The sequence below is a fragment of the Danio aesculapii genome, chromosome 12, assembly GCF_903798145.1.
Source record: "Danio aesculapii chromosome 12, fDanAes4.1, whole genome shotgun sequence".
Lineage (NCBI taxonomy): Eukaryota > Metazoa > Chordata > Actinopteri > Cypriniformes > Danionidae > Danio > Danio aesculapii.
Genome location: NC_079446.1, coordinates 41453568 through 41477562, shown reverse-complemented (window position 1 = coordinate 41477562; position 23995 = coordinate 41453568). Strand labels below are relative to the sequence as shown.

At 37.8% G+C, this 23995-nt stretch overlaps 1 protein-coding gene across 1 annotated transcript in view; it reads right to left on the bottom strand.

Annotated features, from left to right (window-relative positions):
- The window catches only part of LOC130238338 (cadherin-12), a 324447-nt gene extending 303501 nt beyond the window's left edge, over positions 1–20946 (bottom strand). Inside the window, exon 1 of the mRNA XM_056469330.1 lies at positions 20592–20946. The gene's annotated coding sequence lies outside the window, so the exon portion shown is untranslated. The remainder of the gene's footprint in view (positions 1–20591) is intronic.
- Between the last annotated feature and the right edge of the window lie 3049 nt (positions 20947–23995).

Here is a 23995-nt window from a genome sequence, read left to right as displayed (position 1 = left end):
TCCAAAGTTATCTGATCTTCAATAACTTTCTAGCTCAACAGAGGCACCTCACTGTTTTCAGCTGGATATTATTACTGTACTTATTTCAAAATGTTCAAAACTAACATTTCCTTAATGTTTTCGATATTATAAAATAGAATGCCAATTATAAACTAGAATTTACACAACCAAAACATTCAGAGAACATTGCGAAATAACATAGCAAATTTTTTCAGTCATTAATTAATTTACCTTTGGCTTAGTCCCTGATTTATCAGGGGTCACCACAGCGGAATGAACTGCCAAATATTCCAGCAAATGTTTTACACAGCGGATACCCTTTCCAGGACTCGAACCAGTGACCTTCTTGCTGTGAGGCGACAATGCTAACCACTGAGTGCTTTTTTTTCTTATCAGTACATTTTGTTCATAATATTGACACTGGTCAAGGGGTTGATTCCAAGCCACATACTGCCAAATGCCAAATGCATAGAGCTTCCAATTATCAATATAAATATTATTTGACCATCTTGAAGGTATTATCTTACAGACTGAAGGCAACTGTTTAAACTCTTGAAGGCCGTAATTGAGTTTATGTATCTGATGAGTCTTCTCTCAATCTTACACAGAAAATCTATCCCTGGAAAACCCCACAGCCATGGCTTGACAACATCCAGTGTATGGATGAGAGTGAATATGTATGGATGGTATTGATGTGCCTCTTTGAGGCGTTTGTCTAAAAGGAGCATCTCTGCTGCTTTGAAGTTGCTGCATTGATTTTGTTTAGTCGCCGCTTGTGGCTGAGACTCTCTCCTTGTCATCCCTTCGCTTCCTCTCATTTTTATTGTTTTTTTCCCCCCTCACAACAAACACTTCAAGCTTTTGATCATCCAACAGTATTCAGCTTTCCTATTCACATTCAGAAAAGGGTGAAAAGAGAAAGAGAAGTCACAGAGGGAGCGAGAGACTGTAATATGGCTGAAGGAAAGAAGTCACAGCCCTTCTCACAGGGCCATTAGATTCTTCCCCACTTCCCCCGCTCCGCAAACTAATAGTCATTCACCTGGTTGACAGGAAATCTTTCCCCTGGTGCCAATGGGCGATGGCTGGGTTATGTTTAAGGTTACGAAGCCTCAGAGGAGACCATCAGTTGTGCGGGCCAGCTCCGTCGTTCCCCTGAGCCGCGGGGGCTTCACAGACGACCCCAGACTGATGAATGCCGCTAAAGTGCTGCACAAATGTCTGTCGGTCTGAGAGGATATATTGCCGACTGGAGAGAAGAGTTGTTGAGAGTTTATCTGGAGGCCGATTACTGGTCTCAGCCTCAGACAACACACCCACAGACTGTCTGATGAATATTACGCACAGAAGTGTGAGAGGGAGCGGGAAAAAGAGAGAGAAGAGAAGAGAAGAGAAGAGAAGAGAAGAGAAGAGAAGAGAAGAGAAGAGAAGAGAAGAGAAGAGAAGAGAAGTGAGTTTCAAAAAACTTTAAATCTTATATGTTGGTTTCTTGAATTGTCAGTCAAAACACAGGTATTTATATATCTGTATTTTCGTAATTTTGTTCTGTCAATCAGGATTTTCTTCTTCTTTCTTTTTTCTTTCTTTCTTTCTTTCTTTTTTCTTTCCATTTGTCTGCCTGTCTATCTATCGATCTATTTGTTTATTTATCTGTATTTTTGTAATTTTGTTCTGTCAATCAGGATTTTCCTATCTTTCTTTCTTTCTTTCTTTCTATTTGTCTGTCAATCTGTCTATCCATCCACCCATCCATCCATCCATCCGTCCGTACATCCGTCCGTCCGTCTGTTCGTCCGTCCATCTATCTATTTGTTTATTTATCTGTATTTTCGTCATTTTGTTCTGTCAATCAGGATTTTTTTCTTCTTTCTTTCGTTCTTTCTTTCTTTCTTTCTTTCTTTCTTTCTTTCTTTCTTTCTTTCTTTCTTTCTTTCTTTCTTTCTTTCTTTCTTTCCATTTGTCTGTCTATCTATCTATCTATCTATCTATCTATCTATCTATCTATCTATCTATCTATCTATCTATCTATCTATCTATCTATTTGTTTATTTATCTGTTTTTTGTCATTTTGTTCTGTCAATCAGGATTTTCTTTTCTTTCTTTCTTTCTATTTGTCTGTCAATCTGTCTATCCATCCATCCCCCATCCATCCGTCCGTACATCCGTCCGTCCGTCTGTCCGTCTGTTCGTCCGTCCATCTATCTATTTGTTTATTTATCTGTATTTTCATCATTTTGTTCTGTCGATCAGGATTTTTCTTTATTTCTTTCTTTCTTTCTCTTTCTTTTTTTCTATTTGTCTGTCTATTTATCTATCCATCCATCCATCCATTCATCTATCCGCCTATCTATCTATCTATCTATCTATCTATCTATCTATCTATCTATCTATCTATCTATCTATCTATCTATCTATCTATCTATCTATCTATCTATCTATCTATCTATCTATCTATCTATTCATACATAGCTCTTTTACAATTACAATTGATCATCCATCCATCCATCCATCCATCCGCCTATCTATCTATCTATCTATCTATCTATCTATCTATCTATCTATCTATCTATCTATCTATCTATCTGTCTGTCTGTCTGTCTGTCTGTCTGTCTGTCTGTCTGTCTGACAGTCCGTCCGTCCGTCCGTCCGTCCGTCTGTCTGTCTGACAGTATGTCTGTCTATTCATACATAACTCTTACAATTACAATTGATTATCATTTCATGTATCAATCTATCTTTCCATCCATCCATCTATCATTGACGATAGATTATAATCTTCACTATTATTCCATTGCTCAAAATGTTTTTATCATAATCTGCCTCTAACAATCCAACTATTGTATAAAGCATTTTTTTCAATTTTACTGCCTGTCATTGCATCTGTGTAGGCTATGTCAGGTTGGTCTATATTGATAGATTTACATTTACGGACCGAATTCAATGTATGTTTGCAAAGGTCATGCTGAGATTGATCCAAATGCATCATATGTGGCAGTATATGCAGACACACAGAAACTATCTCTCTATTTTACACACGAGTGCTCACATATTTCTCCGTCCCCTGCTGTAGTGTTTTCTGCATGGTTCTGGTATAGGACTTCAGCCAGTCGGTTTCTGTCTGGATGTTGTTTCACTGCATGGGTTTCACTTCGTCCCAGGAAAACCCATGAATATATTCAAAACTTTCTCCACAGTCTGAACCTATCAGCTATGGTGCTGTCCTTTTGACAGACATTCAAATAGGAAAAAAAGGTAGTTACACCTCATGCAATTTCAATGTGTTAGAAGAGAAAAGAAATTGATCATGTAAAACACTGAAAAGTATCAAAGGCGTGCAGAGATATGAGTTAACAGTATGAGGACAGAACAACTGGAGAATGTCAGTGCACACAGCGCGTCCACGGAAAGAAAAGAGGATGGTTTATACAGGGGAAATATCACAGCGCGGCATGTGATAGCAGCACGATGCAGCACAGAACCGCATGCTGTAGAAATTAAATGAACCATGGAAAAAAGAATGCAAATGATACAATTACATGAAATTGTGATCCTAATAATTTTACGTCAAAGGTTCACAGCTACAATGAAACATTTTGTGTTAAATTTGGTCTAGTGAATTAGTGAACAACAAATATGTCAGCCACGTTATAACAAAGTATGCTTGGAAACAAAAGTCTTTTTCCATCAACTAAAATCCATTTATCAGGGGTCGCCAAAGCAGAATGAGCAGCAGATGCCCTTCCAGCTGCAACCCATTACTGGGAAACACCAATACCATCTCGCATTTACACACACAAATACAGCCAATTTTGTTTACCCAATTTACCTATAGCAAGTGTCTTTTGACTGTGGTGGAAACCGGAGCACCCGGAGGAAACCCACGCCAACACGGGAAGAACATGCAAACTCCACACAGATATGCCAACTGGCCTAACCATGACTGGAAGCAGCAACCGTCTTGCTGTGAGGTGACAGTGCAAACCACTGAGCCATCAGTTTGGAAAGTTTTGAAAAAAAGATTGTCAAACTATGTTTACTACGTATTTCTGCTTCACAATTTCATGTCTCATTCAATGTCTTTGTAAATATCTGTGAAATTTACTAGCACATTTGATTTAAAACAGTCATATAGACCATTTTTATTCGTAAATATTGTACACAAATAACTTTCAAAATGCTGTTGAAAGTTTTCACTGAGAAATTGCTGCTAAATTTTACAAATCATTACAGAGAAATGGAAACCAACATCAAATTAAACTTGGAAATATATGTTTGAGTTTGTTTTACATTGTAGTTGTTTATGAACTTGTGTATATAAGGTATATTTGGAAAACTATAGAAAACCAATAAAAAATTCTGTTTAAATTTGTTGTATTTATAGGCTTGTTTAGCTAAATCAAAAGACCTGAACAAAATCTGCCAATATCTGCTACAAAACACACACTACTCCTAGAACTACTCACCTGGAGTGACTGTTTGGGAGCCATTTTATATCATTGGCCCTGCCCATGGATTTTACCATTTTAGATTTTGTTATGGTAATACATAGACAAATAGCATGCACGGATAGTGAGTTCGAAGCCAGGCCGATACAGCTATTTTGAAATGCTTAATATCCGTTTGAAATGCTTTGTTCTTGTATCGTTTTGTTTCAACATTGGTCTGATATCCGGATAAACACTTTGTGAATAAATATGTCTTGTTTTGGTCATAAAACAGGGTTGTTGCTAGATCAGACACAGTTGTGACTGCCTTTCACTTGATTTGCTCACCAAAGCCCCTACATTGTCGGGTGACAGTACTGAATGGACAATCTCGATAGCATCCTCATAATTTTTCCTCTCTTAGATGAAAAGGTGGGCCAAATCAAAGGTTACCATAGGCCAACTTTGGCCTGCGGGCCCTAGTTTGGGCATCTGTGGTTTAAGGTAAGAGCTAGAATCATATATTTGGAAGTTTGTACAACTAAATTCAATTTCATTAAATTCACCTTTATTTGTATGGCGCTTTTACAATGTAGATTGTGTCAAAGCAGCTTTACATAGAAGATCATAGTAAATTGAAGTTGAAGAGTTTAAGTTCAGTTCAGTTTAGCTCGGTTCAGTGTGGTTCAATATTCACTGCTGAGAGTCCAAACACTGAAGAGCAAATCCATCGATGCACAGCTCTACAGATCCCGAACCATGCAAGCCAGTGGCGACAGCGGCAAGGAAAAAACTTCACCAATTAGGGAAAGTGAAGAATTAAAAAACCTCGAGAGAAACCGGGCTCAGTTGGGCACAACCATTTCTACACTGGCCAAACGTCTTGTGCAGAGCTGCAGTCTAGGCACTGGAGAAGCTGGACGTCAGCGAGACTCGTCTGTCCCTGGAGCGTCACAGGAATCAGTCTCATGCTCTCCACTCCTCCATGACCACCACAGCAGTTGCTCAGGATATGGCCTGGTCCAGGATTTAAATTATGAAACTATTTGGTAATGTTATGTGTTCTTGTCTGTGCAGTCCCTTGATTACTTCAGAAAAGGTTGTTTCAAAAGCTAAGAAAATTTATTTTGATTCATTTAATTTCTTAAATCATGTATTGATGAATGATGTATAAAAAGCACCCGGGATGTTTGATTACTAACTGCACAGGGTCAATTTTTATTTCATGTTGTCTTATAACTTTGCAGACTGCCATATTTGGATTCCCACATTTCCTGTTGTGTTTTTGTTGATATCTTATTCTTTTAGCTGTCATTGTCTTTGACTTCCTTTATTCTTCTCCCAAACCACCTCTGCGTTGGCAAAGAATTTCTCAACAACATCCCACCTTCTCTTGCTTTTCTTCCTCCCAATAGAAATGCAATAATGTGAGATCGTCATTGTCTACAAATCCGTGGAGAAAACGCAGAGAATGATAATGAAAGATTTTTTTAAATTGTGAAATGGTTTACCTCTGATAGTTTAAATCAAACAACATCTGAGTCAATCTCCAGTTAGTATGCAGATGTGTTGAAGCATGATCGTTCATGCTACTGCCATGTAGTAAGTGTGTGTGTACGAGTCGCTGCTGGAAAGGAGCAGGGAGGATGGAGACAAATCAATATAAACGATGGGGAGAAGTGGCTATCATTCAGGGGGGAAACAGGTGCAATATCTCTCTCAGATAGGAGCCCATCCATCACAGCCAGACTTTAATTTGAGATGTTTAGACCCCCTTCTGCTGATTGTCTCACAGTGAGTGTGTATGTGTGTAGGGGTGGCAGGTGGAGGGTGACAGTGAAGGGTTATATGTTCAAAATAAAGCACAAAAGCTTGAAAATGGTCACAATGGTCTGACAGGCACTAGTGAATGTGTTGGAAATTAGAAAAAAAAATCTGATTCTGAGCAAGCTACCATGCTGTTTACTATATAGGGAGCATCCGAACTGTAATGACTTGATTTTGAACGCTCTACAATGATGGCATCACAGTGAGTTATACAAGTACCGTAACAGTGTTCTAACAAAATGTCTTTGAAAGAAGTCTCTTATGCTCACAAAGGCTGGATTTCTGATAAAAGTCACAGTGTGAACAGTAACAGTAATTAATTTTCAATTTTAAAGAAATCCCAGCAGTAGTCTCTTGCGCAAAACGAAAAGTTGTTTTACTCAGACACTTTCATTCAGAAGCTCAAATATGCATTCATTTATATCGGAAATCTATTTCAAAAATATAAATGCCCCTTTTGATCCATTTAATACATTACTGCTGAATAAAAAACATGACTTTCTTAAAAACAAACAAAGATATACTTTGTAAGCTTTTGAATACAGTCACAATGTATTTGTGTGTGAATTTATCCATATTGCATTGCAATTGTCCGAATTGTTCTATAAATTCCATAGGAATTAAATCTTTCTCTTTGACACTGCAAGCATCACTACAACCAAATGAGCACACAATTAGCATAGAAAAACATGAGGTATATACTAGTACTAAATAGTACACTTTGTGTATATTTTAAGAATCTTTTAAATTTTAAACTTACAATCAACATTTCTACTTTTTTTTACCGCAAAGCATTTTGGGGTTGATTTTGAACGCTCTACACAGATGGCCTTACAATGAGTTATACAAGTACCATAACACTCTTCTAACAAAATGTCTTTGAAAGAAGTCTCTTATGCTCACAAAGGCTGGATTTCTGCTAAAAGTCACAGTGTGAACAGTAACAGTAATTAATTTTCAATTTTAAAGAAATCCCAGCAGTAGTCTCTTGTGCAAAACGAAGGTTGTTTTACTCAGACACTTTTATTCAGAAACTCAAAATTGCATTAATTCAAAATAGAAATCTTTTTCAAAAATCCGAATGCCTCTTTTGATCAATTTAATACATCACTGCTGAATAAAAATATGAATTTGATGGTGCCTACAGCCTAGTGATTAGTGCGTCAACATATAGCACCAAGGTGCTTGCGGTGACCCAAGTTCGATTCCTGGCTTGAGTTTTTTTGCCGATCCTTTCCCTATCTCTGCTCCCCACACTTTCCTGTCTGTAAATCTCCACTGTCCTGTCAATGAAAGTAAAAACCCCCAAACAATAATTATAAAAAAAAAAAAATATTTCTTAAAAACAAAGATATACTTCGTAAGGTTTGGGATATATTCACAATGTATTTGTGTGTGATTTTAACCATATTGGATTGCATTTTTCCGTATTCTTCTATAAGTTCCCTGGGAATTTAATCTTTCTCTTTGACACTGCAAGCATCACTTACTACCAAATTGAGCAAACGATTTGCATAGATAAACATTTCATTACATATTACAGTACATAGTACTATTACTAAATATTACTATTTGTGTATATTTTAAGAATCTATTCAAATTTAAACTTACAATCAACATTTTGATTTGATTGATTTTGAACGCTCTACAAAGATGGCCTCACAGTGAGTTATACAAGTACCGTAACACTGGTCTAACAAAATGTCTTTGAAAGAAGTCTCTTATGCTCAAAAAGGCTGGATTTCTGCTAAAAGTCACAGTGTGAACAGTAACAGTAATTAATTTTCAGTTTTAAAGAAATCCCAGCAGTAGTCTCTTGTGCCAAACGAAGGTTGTTTTACTCAGACACTTTTATTCAGAAGCTCAAAATTGCATTAATTCAAAATATAAATATTTTTCAAAAATCCGAATGCCTCTTTTGATCAATTTAATACATTACTGCTGAATAAAAATATGAATTTGATGGTGCCTACAGCCTAGTGATTAGTGCGTCAACATATAGCACCAAGGTGCTTGCGGTGACCCAAGTTCGATTCCTGGCTTGAGGTTTTTTGCCGATCCTTCCACTATCTCTGCTCCCCACACTTTCCTGTCTGTAAATCTCCACTGTCCTGTCAATGAAAGTAAAAATCCCCAAACAATAATTATTAAAAAAAAAAAGAATTGCTTTAAAACAAAGATATACTTCGTAAGGTTTGGGATATATTCACAATGTATTTGTGTGTGATTTTAACCATATTGCATTGCATTTTTCCGTATTCTTCTATAAGTTCCCTGGGAATTTAATCTTTCTCTTTGACACTGCAAGCATCACTTACTACCAAATTGAGCAAACGATTTGCATAGATAAACATTTCATTACATATTACAGTACATAGTACTATTACTAAATATTACTATTTGTGTATATTTTAAGAATCTATTCAAATTTAAACTTACAATCAACATTTTGATTTGATTGATTTTGAACGCTCTACAAAGATGGCCTCACAGTGAGTTATACAAGTACCGTAACACTGGTCTAACAAAATGTCTTTGAAAGAAGTCTCTTATGCTCAAAAAGGCTGGATTTCTGCTAAAAGTCACAGTGTGAACAGTAACAGTAATTAATTTTCAGTTTTAAAGAAATCCCAGCAGTAGTCTCTTGTGCAAAACGAAGGTTGTTTTACTCAGACACTTTTATTCAGAAGCTCAAAATTGCATTAATTCAAAATAGAAATCTTTTTCAAAAATCTGAATGCCTCTTTTGATCAATTTAATACATTACTGCTGAATAAAAATATGAATTTGATGGTGCCTACAGCCTAGTGATTAGTGCGTCAACATATAGCAGCAAGGTACTTGCGGTGACCCAAGTTAGATTTCTGGCTTGAGGTTTTTTGCCGATCCTTCCCCTATCACTGCTCCCCACACTTTCCTGTCTGTAAATCTCCACTGTCCTGTCAATGAAAGTAAAAACCCCTAAACAATAATTATTTAAAAAAAAAAGAATTTCTTAAAAACAAAGATATACTTCGTAAGGTTTGGGATATATTCACAATGTATTTGTGTGTGATTTTAACCATATTGGATTGCGTTTTTCCGTATTCTTCTATAAGTTCCCTGGGAATTTAATCTTTCTCTTTGACACTGCAAGCATCGCTTACTACCAAATTGAGCAAACAATTTGCATAGAAAAACATTACATTACATATGACATAGTACTAGTACTAAATATTACAATTTGTGTATATTTTAAGAATCTATTCAATTTTAAACTTACAATCAACATTTTGATTTGATTGATTTTGAACGCTCTACAAAGATGGCCTCACAGTGAGTTATACAAGTACCGTAACAGTGTTCTAACAAAATGTCTTTGAAAGAAGTCTCTTATCCTCCAAAGGCTGGATTTCTGATAAAAATCACAGTGTGAACAGTAACAGTAATTAATTTTCAATTTTAAAGGAATCCCAGCAGTAGTCTCTTGTGCAAAACGAAAAGTTGTTTTACTCAGACACTTTCATTCAGAAGCAAAAAATTGCATTCTTTAAAAACGGAAATCTTTTTCACAAATATAAAAGCCTCTTTTGATCCATTTAATGCATCACTGCTGAATAAAAATATGCTTTGAATAAGATATACTTTGTAGGGTTTTTAATACGTTCACAATGAATTTGTGTGTGAATTTATCCATATCCTATATCCAATTGATTGCATTTTTCTGTATTGTTTTACAAATTCCCTAGGAATTTAATCCTTCTCTTTGACACTTCAAGCATCACTTACTACCAAATTGAGCAAACCATTAGCAAATAAAGACTTTACATATATAAATATCTAACAAAACAAATGAAAAAAGGACTATTTCTGTATATTTTTATGAATCTATTCCATTTCAATATTACAATCAATATTTCTTCCTTTTTTACAGCAATGCATTATGGGATTGCTTTCTGTCTGAAGGACGTATGAATTGTTGCTATTGAATGCAGCCAAAAGAAAGCTTTTACAAAGCCTAGCTACGTAGGCAGCTTGCTAGCTTTTGGAAGAGTCAGTAAATGCTACATTGTTGCTTCAGCCTTGAAAACGATTTTGATTCTCTCTTTCTTTTAGGCTGTTTATTAGTTGAATGAGAGATGCACTGAAGTTGGTGCATCACGCATTTCAAGACTTTCAGAATAGCTGCAAAAAATGTCACAGCAGCTGCGGATATATCTGTAACCACACCAAGGTGACATCTCAGATGCGTACGAGCAGACAAACGTGCAACACACACACACGCACACATCAGCTCTCTCTGTGATAAAACACTGTAGAAATGAGTCCCTTTATTGAAGCTTTAAACTACATATGGCCCAAGGTGAACGGGCTCCAAATAATCTCAATTATTGATCGGCGTTGGGCAGAGGGCTCTCGGCAGGAGTGTTTTGCGGCAGAGAGTGTTGATGGCAGGCATATCCGGATGAGTGATCTGGTCGGATCTCTCGCTCTGGATGAAAATGATAATGGATACTCAAGATACACACGCGCACACACACCTAAGTTCAATACCGGGAGCTATCATCATCTCTGCGGACTCGGTGCAGGGCGAGAGAGCTGCTGCTGCTCTGTCCTTCCATTAAAATTAAATGGGAGAAAAGAAAAGGGATGGGAGCCTTGGAAATGTTAGAAAGGGGAGATTCCAGATGAAGAAAGCAAATGGAGAGATTAGTGTAACCACTGAATGGGAAAGAATGAACTCAAAGGGTATAGTTCATCTAGAAAGGAACGTTTGGTCATATTTTTTTGGTTCACCTGCATGTTTACTGTAGCTGTATGATTTTCTCTATACAACACAAATGGAGAATGTGAAAAGGTTCTTATTATGATTTTCCCATGCAGCTTTAACAAATGGTGACTGAAGTGTTATCCATTGAAACATCACCATAAAATATAAAAACAAATGTAGTTGATGAACTTGAAACAGTTTGTCACCTTAGAATTATAAGGTTCTATCTGACATTTCTGTCAAAATGGAGTTATTGTCATATTCTTATTAAATGACAACTTATTTTATAAGTTCTTTGCATTTAAAGGCTTTTTATTTAAAAAAAACAAATGTTACACACACTGTTTGCTATATGAAATGCAAAAACTTTGAAGCTCAATATCTCAAATTCATTCAAAACGCAGATAGAACCTTATAATTCCAAGGTGATGTGTTATTGAACTGAACTTACTGTACTCTAACTAGGGTTGAGCAATGTCGACCAGTTTGGCATTGTATGATGTCTAATCTGAAACATCGCAATGGACGATAGCATCGTCGGCGTAGGCAGCGGTGAATTAATTATTTATGAATAATTATTTAATTCATAATGAATTAATTATTTGTAGCCTACTGTTTCAACTACCTGACCAGCATGGTCTTCGTTTTATCCATAACCAAATCATAAATAATAAATAAAGATAAGTTACACACAAATTACCACCAGTCAATCAGTTTTTCCATGGGACTCTGGCATGAATAGGCAGACTGATCTGTGTCATTATAATGGCGGCAACAAACTTGGTTGGTAAAAAAAGGTGCAGGAACTAACCAACAGTATCTAAGGTGTTCGCTAAAAGTACTAAGTACAAGCGTGAAAGCGAAAGATTGAAGCAATGTCCTGATGCTGTGACACGTTATCTGATGGATACAAGAACCGAAGAGTCACCCGCTGACTGCTGGAGCTCAGACGCGCACATACACTGCCGCGCATGCCTCTGTGTGTGTGTTTGGTCACGTGATGTGCGTTTTCAGCGGTATAGTGTGGACGGAGAGATCTTTTCAGAAATGCTAGGCGAAACGCCAGTGTGGATGTGGATCGTTTTCGTTCTAAAATACCATTTTAAAACTAAAACGTATTTGTGTAAATGGAGCCATGTTTATTTTTCGCGAGCGGGTTGCTGCTGCAACGGGGGCGGAGCGGGGCTGGGGTTTTGCGATGCCGGCTCAGCATCATGATGTCTATCAGCGATGGACGATGGCATCATGTTTCGACCCAACCCTAAACTGAACCAACAATAAATTGACTCATCTGAACAACAATTTGATCATATGTAATATGGCTATTTACAGTTTCATAATTGATGAATATTGCTTCAATTCTGTTCCATTACGATTAATGTATGTTGTAAAAATTCAAAAATTAGCAATAATTAAATTATATAGCATAATAAAAAATATATAGAGTATATAGTTGACTTGAATGAAAAAATTATATCTTATAGATAAGAGTCTTATTTCTAGCAATATTTTTATTGATCTAGTTTTAAGAGTACAATACTATGTATAAAATTATTATGTTTGCTTTACAGTTTCCACATATCTTTTTCTTACTTAGTTAATGAAGTTTAAAATACACTAAATGTTTAATACAAATACTTTACTAAAGCCTAGGTAAGCAATTCTTATTTGAATAAATCTGACCAAAGATAATTATCTTGCTGCACTGGCAGATAATTTGACTTGTTCCTAGTATGTTCCTAAATCATTGATTATTGCTTTTATTTAGATGCTTATTTTTGCAGTGTTTTCAATAACACTTTATTTTGGCATTTGTCTCCGAACAATTTCACATTTGATGAATTTAGCATTTTATTTTCCTTTTTATTACTTTGATAACTGGACTTCTTTCTAGTCTGTATCTTCTAAAATCATTCATTCATTGCTCTTATTTAGATGGTTATTCTTGCAGTCTGTCTTCTTAAGCTGCTTACAGCTTAACTTAATTAACTTCATATTTGAAGTTTACACAGTTATTGAAGTCAAATGAATGAACACCGTACTTAATCAAGCTGAATACTGACATTATAGTCTTCTGTAAAGCTGTCTATAGCTCAATTGATTTGTCTTTGTTGATGATGATCTTTAAACAATTATTGAACTCAAGCTGAATAGTGACATTTGTATCTGAACAATCTCACATTTGATGAATTTAGCATTTTGTTATTTTCCTTATATTACTTTAATAATTTGACTTCTAGTCTGTATCTTCTAAAATCATTAATTCATTGCTCTTATTTAGATGGTTATTTTTGCAGTCTGTCTTCTTAAGCTGCTTACAGCTTAACTTAATTAGTTTCATATTTGAAGTTTACACAGTTATTGAAGTCAAATGGACAAACACCGTACTGAATTAAGTTGAACGCTGACATATTGGCTGTTTCTCAATTCCAAGAATAAAGAGAATGGACTCGCATTCTTGTGAAGACCAGTCTTGCCAAGTTACCTTGGAAGAATGATCTAGGGAGACAGCGAGAACAGAGAAAGGGTCCACTGAGAAATGAGATGCTGCGCTCTTCCTGATGGTCACATGACCGTCACGCATTTTTAACCAGAATTATTTAAACATTACAGCATTCATACAATAATTTGTTTTCCCCATTTTCACAATATATACTATGCATAAAGACTTTACAAATATATACGTTGCACAATACAAATAAAACAGATTTTAATACAAATTTCAGCAAATAAACACCCTCAATGTGTTTATGCCTTTATTAAGATTTTCATAGTAATGTTTACTTTCCCCGTCTCATTTAGGGAAACTCCTGAGATAAATAAGTGATATCTCTGAAATTTAATAATAAATCTATAAAAAAAGCTGCACTTTTCAACTCCTTTAGTCGGCCGCAATGACTTCTGAGACTTCTCGAGTGAGTTTTGTGCTCAAGTCTGCATCGGTGCGTCCTCGATATCAAGAACACATCTGGGAACTTTCACGCGTCCCCCGTTCTTGAGTTTTGGAACTGAACTTTGGCAGTTGATGATGACGTTACACGAGAACACAAGGGTGCTAAAGAACGCATATGGAGAAACAGCCATTGTCTTCTGTAAAGCTGTCTATAGCTGAATTGATTTGGCATTTTTGATTAATGATCTTTAAACTGTTATTGAATAGTGACATTTGTTTACGAACAACCTCACATTTGATGAATTTTGCATTTTGTTATCTTCCTTTTTATTACAGTGATATTCCTCTAAAACAATCTGCATTGTATAAAGTGCCAAATAAACAAATTAAACAGCACCAACTTCCCGTCATTCATTAATGAATCATTCAGACTTTCGTTCAGAATCGTTTAAAATCCTACATCATTCAGGAAGTAAACATAGTGACTTTTCAGTGAATAACAAATTAAACCTCATTCTCTTTGTTGAGTCAGCTATGAAAATACAGTCAGATTGAGCACTTTTTTAATCTATTTTTTAAAGCTTGAATGCTTTAGATACCAATTGAACATAAACACATTCTTCAAGATGCTCCCCTTTAACTTCTACAGAAGAAAGTCCTACAATTTTGGAAGGTCATGAGGGTGAGTAAATGATGACAGAGCTGTCATTTTTGGATGAACTCTTCCATGAACTGTCTGAGGCCTTGTTGACTTCGGCATTAGACAGGCTCAGCTGGCCTGCCGCGTCACCTCACTGCCACCCATTCTCAGTCTCCAGGATATCTGAAGGCCCTCGTCAATCACACAATAAGTACACGGGATTACTGTGGATCTTTCCTCCAGCCTGCGGCGGCGTACGGCACACCAGAGCGGATATCCTCCTCTGTACAGCGCTGCCCAGTCATTCACTCCCTCAATGCTCCTTGCACTGCATCAGCGATGGCTTTCTTTAAAGAGAGAGCTTATTCAGCTGCATTATGCATTGAGATCGCTTTAAGAGAGAACCCGAGATAAGCGGCTCAGGTTTGTGTGAATGAAAAGAGCCATTGGGCTGGTGGAAATGAGGAACTTGAAGCTTTGGAGTGTCAAGGGAGTGTGAAGTGTGTAAAGGCCATGCTGTAGAGTATCTCTGGGCTATATCATACACGTTGGAAGTGTTTTATTTTCTCTGAAGTCCACTTTTGGTAAAGGTTTCCTGGAGCAGAACTGGTTGTAATTCAGTACTTCATCATGACCGTTCGTTTTTCTATTTGTGCCCTGCAGAATTAAACAGCGTGTGTTTTAGCTATTGTTCCTTTAGTATCTCTGCATTCAAAACTTTTTTGTATGTTAATTAGTGCTTCCAGAAAATGGGTTTTATTTTTCTTTTATTGTGCAGCCTCTCTATTTCACTACCTTTTTAATACATTTTTTATGCTAACCAAGACTGTGGTGGGTGACATGGTGGCTTAGTGATTAGCACTGTTGCTCACAGCAAGAAGGTCACTGGTTCGAGTCCCAGCTGGGTCTGTTGGCATTCTTGTGTGGATTTCTGGTTACATGTTCTCCCCGTGTTAGCATGGGTTTCCTCCGGGTGCTCCAGTTTCCCTCTCAGTCCAAAGGTGTGTGCTGTAAGTGAATTGGGTAAAAAAATTGTCCGAAATTTATGTGTGTGAATGAGTGGGTATGGGTGTTTCCCAGTACTGAGTTGCAGGCATCAGCTGCAGAAAAAAAATGCTGGAATAATTGGTGGTTCATTCTGCTGTGGCAGCCCCTGATAAATTAGCGACTAAGCCGAAGGAAAATTAATGAATTCAGCCACATGATTCATCTGTTTATAAGCAAAAATAATAAATTTTAATATTATTTTCATTTTCATTTAATCTTTTTCCAGTTTTAATGCGGATATGTCTTTGTATGACTTTATTGTATGTATTGTATGAAAAGTTGATCCCTAAGTAGTTTTACAGTTATACAATTGACCCATTCAATACAACCAATCCCAGTATCTCCTCTTTTAGCTGTGCACTTCTAACATTAGGATCCTTCAGAACAACACACAAAAAACATCTGGGTGGCACGGTGGCTCAATGGTTAGCACTGTTGCCACACAGCAGGAAGGTTGCTGGTTCGAGTCCCGGCTGTATGGAGTTTGCATGTTTTCTTTGTGTTCACGTGTGTTACCTTCGGGTGCTCTGGCTTCCCCCACTGTCCAAATACATGCAGTATAGGTGAACTGGATGAACTAAATTGGCCGTAGTGTATGAGTGCATGTGTGACTGTGAGAGTGTATGGGTGTTTCCCAATACTGTGCTGCAACTGGAAGGGCATCTGCTGCCTCAAACATACAGTACGCCAGAATAGTTGGTGGTTCATTCCGCTGTGGCGAACCGTGATAAATAAGGGAGTAAGCCGAAGAAAAATTAAGAGAACAACATCCATGAGAACAACATCCATTGGGCCACATCTGGATTCACTGTCAGCAAGAAAAAACTTGTCTTTAACTCATGTCTGGCAGAGAACTCTCATATCTGTACCGTACACCCTTAAAAGTGTACCTGTTAGTAATGTAACCCATAATGTTCTATCATTTGCTTTTGATAAAGCATAAAGGTAAGGCCACTTAGGTGCAATTTTTCAGACAATGCACCAGCTGGAATAATAGTACATTCTTCTTATGTTTGAAAACCACACTCTTATAATATTTCATTCTGTCTAGACTTTACCCTCCAAAAAAGTCTGTTTATATGTAAAAAAAAAGCCTGTCATATGTTTATGTGCTTTCTAAATGACCCACTTTTGCAGCTTATTTCCATAATGGTCTGGTTGGACTGGGAAATGTCTACAAAGTGCATTGAATTAGTGTATTAAAATCCTTTGTTCCGTGATATGCTGTTTAATTCGCTTGTTTTATGGAGATGGATAGGCTGTGGAGGTTTTATGGGGAATGGTATAGGGCCACGTTCAAGGTTAATCTGGACGTTTGGTTCTAGTACACACACACACGCTCACATATATCAGTATGTCCAGCTGTTATTGACCCTTGTGTTCATGTCCCCGGACCTTCACCACTTCATGTCATCATTCCCTCTCAATTCCAATTGAATTCAGATGAGAGGGACATAGGGACATGTCAAATATTGTGCTCTCGATCCCCTCCGTCTCAGGGTTCCCATCTGCTTTGAGCTGATTAGACCTCATTTAGCTCACCCTCAAAGCCGTCTCTCTCCCTCAGAGCGGTCTCACTCCCTCGATGCTGATTGTCTCTCTTTCTCTCTGAGTGATCTGTCTCTCGCGTTACCAACTGGTCAAAAGAGGATTCCTCATTAAACCCAGTGCTTGTGCATCTGCTATAGTTTACACTGGGGAATTGGACTCTTGTTGGGACACGGCTTTGTTTTCACCAGTAGCTCAGATCACTAGACACTCGGCTTCTTCTACTGTCTCCTCTTATCTCTATCACAAAAAAGCAAAACCAAGACCTGCCAGCCCTGGGTTTCTAAAGCAAGTTCAGGAGGGATCTTCGGCTACTGATTTCAGACACTGATTGAAGCCTGCCGTTCCTCGTCTTCGCAAAAAAAAAGCTGCCTTGATCCTAGGAATAGATAGGATTGGTTCCGGCTTCATCTGTGAGTTAAATTCTTTCCACTGACTGTTGTGCATTCTCTTCTTTCTTTGTCCTAGAGCGTCCCACAAATCCGTGCAACCTTTAACAGATGGACGGGATTTGCTTTTTTTGCTGTGGGACGTTAGCAATGCCGCAACAGATCAAATGAAAATAGGTGGATAATACGGTTAGAAATGGGCAGATATTGTGCCATATTCCTGGCACATCACGTCCTCTGATTTATGACAGCTAAAGATAAAGTCTGGATGAGTTTAAGTGGATGTCACAGCTCACTTCCTATTATTTCTAACACCGTTTTTGGCTTTGTGGTTTATTCTAGGAATGCTGATGCTGAATTTTACTATCGAGAAGGGACTACAACACACCTCCCCTGGCACACACACACACATAACAGCTGCCACAATATGGTTTTACAAACAAACACTCAAAATTATAGATATGTTGTCTCTGAGGAAAATCTCAACAGAGTGTGATTCTATATTTGGTACTTGGTGTAAAAAATGAGTAATTCTGACAGAATACACCATGAAATGCTTTCAAAACAGCTTTCTAGCATGAATCATTTTGAATTGGAACTTCTTATGAAATCTGTGTATGTTTTCTTTTTGTATTTCAATATATTCAATGCACAAATGCTATTTTTTTGCTTGTTTCTCAAGCATTTCCCACAAGGAAACATGATGCTAAACCGATGCAACTCTGTAAGGAATGCGAGACCACTTTATTTTTTTTATTTTTTGGCCTATTTTGGGGGTTTGTTTTTTTTCATTCAGTTACAAGTTTGTTTGTTTTTTCCTTACAATTTCACTTTTGCCATAAATTTATTTCAATTGGTGCATTTTTTTGTAAGAAGCAAGAATATGTGGTATTTTTATTAGTGCAGGTTTCACCAAGTTATATTTAAGACTTTTTAAGACATTTTTAAGACCATTATGAAGGACATGTTAGACTTATACAAGGCTAAATGCTAAGGATTTTTTTTCGAATATCCCAGTTGGAAAAGATTTTCACTTGCCCTATCAAAAAATTATTAGAATTGAATACATTTATTAATAAAAAAAATTAGATCAGGTTATTATTCTCAGCAGTAAATAAATAGAGAACTTTTAAACAAATGTTACTGTAGGGAAAGTAATTAAAACAATATGGTAAACAGAGTTAAAAATGCTATTGTTAAATAGAAAGTTTTACTGTGATTGGGATTGGTGGTGATTGTATGAGTGTTAATAGCCAGATTTGGGTGTAAACCAAAAAAATTAAGACCTGTTACAAAGATTTAAGACCTACAACACAATATTTCAGTAGATTTGAGACTTTTTAAGGCTGAAAATTTCGCTTTTGAGATTTAAGACCTTTTAAGACTTTTCAAGGTATACCGCGGTTTGGAAAAGTCAAGGTTTTAAAATCGCCAAAATTTTCTATATTAAAAACGGTTTATGTCAGATTTCTATTTTTATAATTTTTTGTTTAGTTTTTTAGGACAACAGACAACAGGAGAAAAAAATGCAAAGATGGCGTTTTAAATTGTAAAGAAATGTGTGTTTTTGAAACTAATGACGATAGCAGAAGTCAATGATTCATTTAAATTATTTAGCCTGACATGTTTACTGCTCCAAAAGATTATAAATGCTTTTCAAAATAAAATATATTGTGTTCAAAGACGAAAACGGTTTTGTTTTTGACCCAGACATTTAAAAAGAATATGTTTTAGAGCAGTAATCACAATACTGTGAAACCATTATATTTTTATCCAAGGTAATCATACCATCAGAATCTTATACCAGCCCATGCTTACTGCGGATACCCTGTGTATAAATGAGTTCACTTAATTAATTCCACTTTTTTTTTTTTGATGACTACAGTAGCTGACTTAAATATGTTTTGTGCACAAAATGAAGTTGTCTTCTTTTTAAATGTATAATTGCAAGAAGTCATCATATTATAAAAGTCAAGCTCTGTTAAAAAGGTCACACATTTGTTTATCCAGATTAGCATCGGACATCTACTTCACTAGGAACACAAAAAATACAGTAGAATGCATGTGTTTTGTGTGTGTGTATCTATGTGTGTGTGTTAACTGTGATTCATATACCTCAGCAACCACAAAACCGCTTGAGGTCTAATCCCTCTCACATATCACAAAGTCTATAATCTTTGTGAGATTAAATTAATATGTACATAAACACCAGACCCGGGTGCTTTCAACATAAACATCTCAATTAATAGTCTAACAATGAAATAAGAAAAATAAATAACTAACAAGCACATTATGCAGATTACCTCTCATTCTCTTTCATAATTCACAACATGCTGAAAGTGTTCGTTGCATTGCTGTTTCATCTGGGAACAAACTGTCAGGCAAACACTGCAATTTACCGCCACTTCAGATTGCATTGCTAGTCATTTGTCTGTCTTTTCTAGTCCCTCAAAAGGACTTGAAGCAGGTCCTTGATGTTGCCCAAATGTCTTTTGGCAGCAGGTTTTTCTTTCTTTCTTTTCTTTTTTATTTTTTGTGAACCCCTATTTTGCTACTTTGTAGCAGGGATAAGTAAAGCACACACCTGCTTTTATATGTAAATGCTGCCTCACACTTATAATTGTGGCTCACACATAATTCAGGCATGAGTGTTTGCACTGGTGGGTTGCAATCAGGACTTCCACTCAAATCTCTGCGAGCATCAAGCCAGTTTTACCTCGCTCAAGCAAAACAACGTTCCCTCAACCACAAGTCAAACTCTCATGTCTTTCCAAAAAAAAACATGAAGGATAAAACTGATCGTTCTAAGGGTTCGGAGATTAATTATGTGCTTGTTTCCTTCTAGAGTCTTAGCGCTGAAAGTATTGCAGCTTACACGACAACACGATTGGGGATAAACGCTCATAACTGAGGATGCTGACCAGTCAAAGATTTAGCAAAGGCTTGAGAGGAATGAGAGCACTTCCACAAGAGTTATTAGAGCTCTGTTTTTTTCTCCACGCTCCCTAACTGTTCATCACTGACCTGCTTTAAAGTCTACATCAGCAAAACAAACATTGAGGAAATGTCCTACCTTAACTACGAGTCCACGGGGCCAAAACAGATGGAAGCCGGGTTGAAATTAGTAAAATCCAAATGCCAAACTCTCGTCCTCAGTCTTCTCCCCCTCCTCGTTTCACCTTTGTTTATATTAGTTCCTTGTTTTCTCATCTACTCTCTCTCTCTGAGGAGTCTCTCGTTCTTGTTCATCCTGTACTGTACAGAAGCGAAGACAGATGCGCGTGCCGTTAGTGAGGAAAGAAAAAACGCGGTTGAGCGAGAGCGCGCGCGCGCGAAAGAGAGAGAGACCGATGAAGTGAACGTCCCTGCGGTTTTATGAAGAGAGAGAGAAAGAGTGCGCGAGAGAGTGACAGTGAGTGAGCTGGACGGACAGAAAAAGACCGAGCGCTTTGCTGACTGGCTCGCGGCTCTGCGGTCCGTGGCGCGCGCGCGTGATTGGAGAGAGTGCGACCCCTGTCAGGTCTCCGGAGTGAGGGATCTTCATCAGCTAGATTAGAGAGATGGAGCCTCCCCTACATCCCTCGTTCCCTCCCCTCCACCCCTCCCTCTCGTCCCTTCTTTATTTCAGTCCCGCAGAGAAGCACCGAGCGGCGCGGTCATCGCCGGGATATGCTAATCATCCCGTTTTCAGAGCCTTGCGGGAACGATATCTCTTCCAAACTAATGCACTTGCAGATGTCCCTCCTGTGCTAGTCTGGTTTGTTGTTTCTATCTCTCTTTCCCTCTGTTAGTTTGTTTGGTTCAGAAGGTAAATTGTGACCAGTGGCAAAGAGCTTTAGCGATTATTTAGCTATGTTGACTTTATATTCCAAATAAGTTTTTGAATATGAATTGAGAGCATAATATATGCGTTTAAATCATAACAGAAATTCAAAACATAATAAACAATCTGAAGTTGTTTATTGGGATTAAGTATTAATTAAAGAGTGCTTTATTTTAATTGAAGAGTGTGAACACTTGGCAAGTTTGGTTAGGGCGACTTTGACTTTTATGAACCAGAGCATAGACCAGGGCTATTCAATTAGTTTGTCATAGGGGCCGTTTCATGAAGAGCATCCCAAATGTGGGGCCGGAGCGATATGACTTGCAATATGAATAATGACATAACAGCATATAAGAGCCCATATGTTGTATTTTTGCTCTTTAAGACACCCACATTCTACATTGAAATATTAATATATTGTATTTTGAAACTCCATAATATCAGTGCATTGTACTATAGGCTTTTCTTAGAGTTATTCAAATGTTGTATTTCAAAGCACAACAAAACAGTTCCTAGGTGTATAAGTTCGGAACTTTAAACTAGCGCACAGGCGGCATAACTTTGTTTAGTTACAGCAGTTTCGTTCCGTGCAACAGAAACGCGGCGTTGAGAAGCCTTTACAATTAAGTATCCAAATGTTTTTAGCTGCTCACGCCACTCGCTAAATGTCAGGTGACTCATGCTCTGTGCAGCCTTTAACTGCAGCTCGTGCTGTATTGAACAGACGTTCAATCATATCATCACTATAGTGACCGTTTTTCGACTACACGAAATTTATTTTTGATGTCTTGGTCACACTATTTGGAGGGCCGAAACAAATTGTCTTGTGGGCTGAACCACCTATTGAAAAGCCCTGGCAGAGACCAAAGACATAAAAAGTAACCAAAAAACACGTCTTTGTGTGACAACTCCGTTGGGAAAAAAAACGCATATGCTAGAAAGGTGTGTTTTAAAGCTGGTTTTGCTGATCTCAATGATGGTCTAATGCTGTGTTCACACCAGACGCAGAAGATGCGTCAAGCGTGAGGGATTTACATGTTACAAATGTTTACAAATCAAGATGCGAATAGATATCCTGCGGCGCGATATGCATGAATGGCGCAGCGCAAGTGGCATGGCGCGAAATGAGTATCTTGCATGTTTAACGCGCTCAATGCGCTGAAAGCTTCCATCATCCAGGTTAAGTTTCTGGAGAAGTTTATTAACTCTCAGAGCTGGGTGCACCTCTAAAAGGATCTTGTGGACTCAGACACTGCTCCAAACGAATCAACACAACAGTCACCGGGCAGACTGAAGCCCTGCCAATGATGCGAATCTGCATCTGTTCTGATGTGAATTTGACGCTTGAATGAAGCAGATTTGACACGCGAATGAAGCGGATTTTGATGCGCAAATGAAGCGAGCAAACTTAAATGTTCATGCGTCTATTTATGCGCGAATAGCGAAATTTATCCGTGCGTTCCGCGTCTGTTGTGAACGCAGCATTATGCTTTATGAAGTCTAAAAAACAGCGTTGATACGTTTGAAGCAGTGTCTGAGTCCACTACATCCCATAATCCATAATCACACCCCCACAAGAGCAAGCTCCTGATTGGTTAACACGGCACGAATGTCCGCTGATGTTCAGATTTTCGAACTCGAGTGATTCAAGCGTTTAGCGCGTCAAATGCGCAAAACGCTCATTTCGCGTCGTGCGTATCGCACCATTCCATCGTATCATGCCACAGGATGTCTATTTGCGTCTTGCATCTATCTGCATTATGCTGCGTTGACACAGAAGATGCGTCAAGCGCGAGTGATTTACATGTTAAGTCAATGCAAAGACGCAAATAGACATCCTGTGGCACAATATGCTCGAATGGCGCAATACGCACGGCGCGAATTGAGCGTTTTGTGCGTTTGACGCGCTAAAGGCTCGAATTGCTTGAGTTCGAAAATCTGAACTTCAGCGGACATTCGTGCCGTGTTAACCAATCAGGAGATTGCTCTTGTGGGGGTGTGATTATGGATTAAGGGATCTAGTGGACTCAGACACTGCTCCAAACGTATCAACGCTGTTTTTCAGCCTTCATAAAGCACATAAACACAGTTATTTTGTCAATAAAATCCATGTTAGCCATTTAGCAACAAAGCTACAGTCATCGGGCAGACAGAAGTCCTGCCCATGACGCAAAACCACATCTGTTCTGCAGTGGATTTGTCGCGCGAATGAAGCGAATTTTGACGTGCGCATGAAGCAGATTTGACGTGCGAATGAAGCGAGTACACTCAAATGTTTACGCATCTATTTACGCGCGAATAGCGCGTTTTATCCGTGCGTTCCGCGTCTGGTGTGAACTCAGCATAAGGATGATTTCACACTAACACTTTTGGTTCGCACCCAGGTTTTTTATATATGCAATTGAACCAAATAACAGAAGTGAACCGTCAACTGTACAACAAACTATAGTTTTCATAACGTTCACTCCCGTGTATGTCTGTGTATCACCTTGTGTATGTCTGTGTATCTACATGGTGACAAGCAGGACTGACCCAGTACAAACAGTTATAATGTCTGCTTGTCTCCACCAAAAACGACTGCTGCAGACATCACGTGATGTTCTGAATGTTTTTTATATTTTTTTTGCGGCAGATAGATGCAAGTGGTATTTGGG